The sequence below is a fragment of the Micromesistius poutassou genome (genome assembly GCF_964030765.1).
Source record: "Micromesistius poutassou genome assembly, chromosome: 7".
Taxonomy (NCBI): Eukaryota; Metazoa; Chordata; class Actinopteri; order Gadiformes; family Gadidae; genus Micromesistius; species Micromesistius poutassou.
In genome coordinates, this window is record NC_140277.1 from 5,978,658 (window position 1) to 5,984,992 (window position 6,335).

Genomic DNA, 6,335 nt, shown 5'->3' on the forward strand with positions numbered 1-6,335 from the left:
ACAGTATATATATTATATATACGATTTCCATCAGTTGTCAGCAACCACTTCAATAAACGCCTAGTATTTATAGAAAATACAGCTGTTTCTCTGGGTAGTCCATGGCCAAGATATATCATGTGTTTTCAGTAGCAGACATGACATCAGTTTATTTAATTTCTGCAAATCAAATGTCATGCTTAATTGGGGTATATCTATTATCTATCCAATTATTTTATTATTATTTTCTATAAATACTAGGCGTTTATTGAAGGGGTTTCTGACAACAGAGAAAAATCGTATATAGGCCTATATATATATATTTTTATTTATTTAATTTTTTTTTAAAATTTTACATTTAGGCTTACACATGGTATTCAACTTCCTATATACGCTATGTAGTCCCCTAACATGTAGGTCTAAATGAGTTAATCATCATGACTCATGAGTGAGAATGCAATCTTGTGATCCATGACTTAATCACTTCAGTTGAAGCCTGCTGGTTCAACTGAAATGCTGCTCCCTAAATGCCTTTCAAATAGGTAATTTCTTGTGAACATCATTGGAAAACATAAACCCTGCATTAAATAAACATTTGTCACGTTGAAATCGATTATTAAGTGGGCGAATGAGAGCATATCATATTGATGGGCGTTTCAATGTTAATACATTTCACAACCACGTGAGGGCAGTATTGAGCTTTCCTCAACGCTTTTCTTTTAGTTTAGAAACAACCTCTGTTGAACGATGTTACGTCGTGGTGTAGGCCTATGGAAAACTTGAATCTTACTTTTTCGGAATATTGATGGAGAGAAAAGCTGGAGGGAGAAAACTACATTTCAGATAGCGAGAGGGAGAAGGAGACGGGCTGTACACGAGAAGGAGAGAGAGATAGCGAGAGAGATATCTATAAAATGGTAAGTTAACAGCATATGCTACCCGTGGATTTGCACGAATTTCCCTTTCCAGTCCAATTTTAGTGGGGTTGGGTTTGGTTCACCTTTAAAATAGGATATGTTTATCTGTCCCACAATCTGTCTCCCTCTAGTGTTTCTTACGTCTGTCAAAGAACACCAGATATTCATTATATAGGCCTACCCAGCCATTCCAGAGAAGTTAACTTGTCATCTTGAAAAAATTCACTCAGATTCTAGGTTCGTTTTGAAAGGTTTGCTTGGACGGCAAGTGAGAGATAGAATGATACAACTCTTATCTAGAGAGATAAATGGATTGGAGGAAGATACAAAGAAGTGATGAAAAGAACACACACACACACACACACACACACACACACACACACACACACACACACACACACACACACACACACACACACACACACACACACACACACACACACACACACACACACACACTCTCTCATTACCAATACTTCATTACTGCATGGTAACATAACATGTGTTTATACCGTTTACATCTTTATAAACTAAATGATGCCAGCAGTGTCACATGAAAGTTTCAATGTTGTCCAGCTGTCTTCTAGATTCAGTTAGGGGACATTGAGGATTGAAACCCAAAGACTCTTTGTTCCGAGTTGGCTGGTGTCAATGGCTTGAGGACCTGTGGTCACATGTGTTTGTGTTCGATTTGCAATTGGTCACAATTGCAGTGAATATCTCTGGGCTGTCTTTGTGTTGGTCGCTTGTATGTGTGTGTGTGAGGGTTAATTGGTTAATTGGTTACAGGTTGTGTCGTGGTGTTGATTGAGTGAGCAGGTGGCAGCTAGAGTATCAAGGCCAGTGAGGGCTGAGTTGGGTTAGTTTGTATTAACAATACGTATTATTGGACAGTATATTAAGTGTAATTTAAGTTCTTGGAGGTGGAAGCGTACACTTGTTACTGGTGTGCCTGTGACAGTCGAAACACTGTCCACTAAGGTGTCCTGCCCGATGGTAATTACTAAGTTTGGTGGTTATACACTCTCTACTTGTATGACTCCATTGTTTTTCCATCTCTCTCTCTCTCTCTCTCTCTCTCTCTCTCTCTCTCTCTCTCTCTCTCTCTCTCTCTCTCTCTTCATGTCTCAAAAGGTCATTGTTGTATTGTGTCTCCTAGCTCCTCAGCAGTGGAGGGGGATAAAGACTGATGCTTCCATCATTTCCTAGCATACCCTTCCTGCTAAACCAGAGGAGGACAAAAACAACAGAAGGCGAGGAGAAGGAAAAATAAATCCTCTGCGTCTCAATAGAAACAAAACAGGTAAGAGTTGAGTGTGTGTGGTGGATCAGGTAAGAGTTGTGTGTGTGGTGGAACAGGTCAGAGTGGTGTTTGTGGTGGATCAGGTCAAGGGCCAGTTTCCCGATAACGATGGATCCACGCTCGTACGTACATTCTCACGAATGATCTTTCGAACGTTTGTAAAAAAATTCTGTGTGTTTCCCAAAACTCCTCTTTACATGAACGCACGTGCACTGCTCTAACGACGTTCGTAGGCTTGTAACTGTCCACTGACACGGTGCTGAAATGGGCTCTGTAGGAGGGGGAGACACAGGAATGTTGTTAGATGAAACTGTATATTTTGTGGCAGCAAAAAAATATCTCCCCAATAAGGCCAACAGCAGAGTAGCCTATGAAAAAGAATAGACTACAATAGTATGAATGCTAAAAATATTAAAACGCAATTGATTAGGCCTAGGCCGACAAATGCTATATTGCTAAACAGCCTATGGCATAATTGTTCAATTAATTAATTGCTCACGTGAAATGACAGACCTATATAACACCCTCCGAAAGCAGGGCAAGGCCTTTTGCAAAATGGCGGACAAGGCTGAAAAGAGGAGAGAAACTTTCAAAGCAGAAGAACTTCACATTCTCCTTGAGGAGTTAGAGGCCAACAAAGCCCGCAGTCCCTCAACGGTGAGGAAGAGCGAGCCATGGCCATCATAGGCTTCTTGGCCTCCCAAGGCATCCATGCGGGTATCATGGAAGAGGGAGATCCTTCAAGGGAGCAATGGCAGGAGGATGAGGAACCCAGGATCCCCCACCAGTCCACCTCAGCTGCTCCCACCTCACTACCCGTCATGACGCCCCTGATCACCGCACTTTCCACCTCTGTTGCTGACACCTCCTCATCTGTCATGATACCACTGATCCCGCACCTTCCACCTCCCTTGCTGCCACCTCCTCACCCGTCGTCACTCCACGGTTCACCGCCCCTTCCACCTCCGCTGTTGCCACCTCCTCACCCATCGTCACTCCACGGTTCACCGCACCATCCACCTCCGCTGCTGCCACCTCCTCACCTGTCGTCACTCCACAGTCCACCGCACCTTCCACCTCGGCTGCCACCACCTACTCAACTCCTTCCACCGCCTCAACTGCCCCCGCCTCAATCAGCGCATTTAACAGCTGCCAATGCAGCCAAGACCTGGTGGAGATGGAGAGGGAGAAAGTGAGTCTGAGGAAGGACGTCTGTGGTCTTCTAAGTGAAGCTGCCGATTGAGACTGCAAATTTCAAGAGGTGGTGATAATTCTGAAGAGGGCAAAATTGGAGATTGCTGCACGTCAGCTTGCCCTTGAGGAGGAGAAGTTTGGGCAGCCACAAATTTCCATAATTCTCCCAGAGCAACAAGGTGATGCATATTTTCAGTACTTTTTAAGGTATTTGATATGGATGTTTGGAAAGTTAAATGAGCTGTGAAAACGTTTTCATAAGGCATTTTTGTTCTCTTTCTAGATGGCCAAGCTGAATAGATGGAATGGAAGGACTCCGGGTGGTTGCTTTTTTTCTTTGAGTTTTGAGACAGAAAAGAGAGAGAGAAAATCTGACAGAAAATAATAAAACCTTGGTTTGTCAAACCTGATGTGCATTTGTCATTCTTCTATTTATGACACAGTCGTAACAGTGTGAAAATCATGAAATTACTACTTTACCTGCTCAAACATTTTCTACAATTACATACAGATATACAGATACAATTGTTTCTAAGAATAGGCAGATTTTAACATTGCCGTTATCAATCACCAAACTAAGAACCTAAAGGCACACAATAGGCCAAGATGTGACACCCCATTACCAATATAGACTAGGCTATATAGCCTAGTTTGGGTTTCTGGAAGCCTTCAAGATAAGAAAGGCTGATTATTAAGTGAGGCGAAATCTCTCAGAAAACCCCAAAAAACAAGCGAAACATGAAAACAATGATACAGTGTTAACAGCATGACTCAGTGTACCACGCAAAAAAACTTGGGCATGTCTTCAATCCACAATTGTATTGAATTGGGCTTGTGTGTCGTGTGAACCAGCATGATCCAGACATGTGTCTCTTTGTCTTAAGACAAAGTCATCATGGTAAACTGGAAGGCAAACAGTTCCCAGTAGAAGTCGGATGACAACATTAGAGACGGAGCAGCAGCCTGGCCGCCTGCTGATAGACGTTTGGTGGCGGAGCGGGAAGAGAAAGAGAGGGTTTCAGGGCTCATTAGAGAAACAAACAGATTCAGAGGCAAATCTGCCCGACTCTCTTCCTCTCTCTTCCTCAAGAGACTGACAGCGGCAACAAGCTGACAGTCTTCTTGTTTGGGATGTCAACGGCTTACAATAGAACCCCTGTGGGGGATTTTATTTAGAGATTACTTCGGGAAGGTGGTTGGCAAATAAAAAAGAAACGTTGGTATCGGTTCTGCATTTTAAAAAACATTTTGGCACATCCCCCTCCAGAACTCTGAAGGGGGACATTTTCAGTTGTGTTATTCATGTAATTCATACATTGTGGATATGTTATCTAGCAACTCATACCCAAATGCACAGATGGCTACAAAATGTATGGGTTTTACTAAAGAACAAAGAAGTTCAGAAGAAAATTACTTCTGAAATCCATGAAATGAAATGATGTATAAAAAGTACAAAAAGAAAAGAAAAGAAAAGAAAAAGAGTACAGCAGGATTTCGTTTTTTTTGTATTGCTGACATTTCCATTAAAGACTAATCTTTGCCCCTTCTTCCTCTTAAGCTGTCGGTTTAGTAAATGCCAAACAGCCTAAGTGCCTTTAACTTCTATTGTTACTAGACGTGTGAGTGGTTTAAATGTTAGCCAAAGAGACTATCTTAAGCAGGAGAAAACATCACTTCATTTGGTGATGTTAGCAGCGAGCAAATCCTACAAGGACCCTGCTCTGTTCCTTAATGTCTTCCCTATAAATGAAAAGTTCCAAGCTAGAGGTTACTGCCACAGAGTGACCCATGTCATTCTCCTTTCAATTGGTCCATTTTCAATAGACACCCGGCTTCATCTAAACTGCACTGATGTGAGCAGATCATACACCATCGGCTGTCCCTCTCCATTAAGCAGCAGCGCTCGTCTCAATGACCCCGTACCCTTAATCAGGGCTGGAAGAGCATTAGCTCTCAAATCACACTATTAATGGGATTTATGGTCCTTGGCAGCTCATTTAGTTATTTTTGCCTCTCACTCTACCCTGAATGTTTTCTCTCATCGTCTTTTGCCCTTCCATTTTTGCCTTCACGTTCTTCTTCTCCTGCCTTATCTTCTGATTCTTCTTCTGCAGTTCTCTGAGTCACCACAGACTGGCAGTGTGTCCAATGGTGAGAGTTATACCGGTAGTACTCGATAACGATAGAGCATATGAGGCCACGTCCACTTTGACTTCAAGAATTGCGACGGTTAACAAATGCTGTGGTAACCTTCAGGCAAGGTCGTGACTCCTTCTGCTGCTATTCTTGCCATAAATCTGAAGCGAAAACTTTTTGAGTACATGCAGTCTAACACCATAACCCACATACCTACACTCCCACACACACACAAACACACACAACCAAAGCCCCGGCAGATGACAGGAAAATCTCCCCCCTGTGTTTTGGCAGATATGAGAAAGCGAGGTGAGTCACAATGCTTCAGGTGTTCACAAAACACCATGGCTCATCTGCGTCTTGGATCAAAGACGAGGATTTAACCTCCTCATCCCTCTCCTCGTCTCCCAATGTGATTTCCGTTCACTTCACCTCACAGCTTTTTTTCATAAATCAGCCTGAAATTGTATGGACCTGCCTTATTATCCACCAGGAACTCTCTCTCCCTCCCTCTCCCTCTCTCCTGCTTACACTTCTCCCTGTCTTTTTCAATCTCACACTTTAAATCTCTCTCAGCATCACCTTCAATCTCTCTCTCTCTCTCTCTCTCTACATCTCTTTCTCTCTACATCTCTCTCTACATCTCTCTCTACATCTCTTTCGCTCTACATCTCTCTCTCTACATCTCTTTCTCTCTACATCTCTCTTTCTCTACATCTCTCTCTCTCTACATCTCTCTCTTCATCTCTCTCTCTCTTGCTGTGTTCCATTTACCTAGGAAGTTAGAGTTGGGAATGAAGTCACAG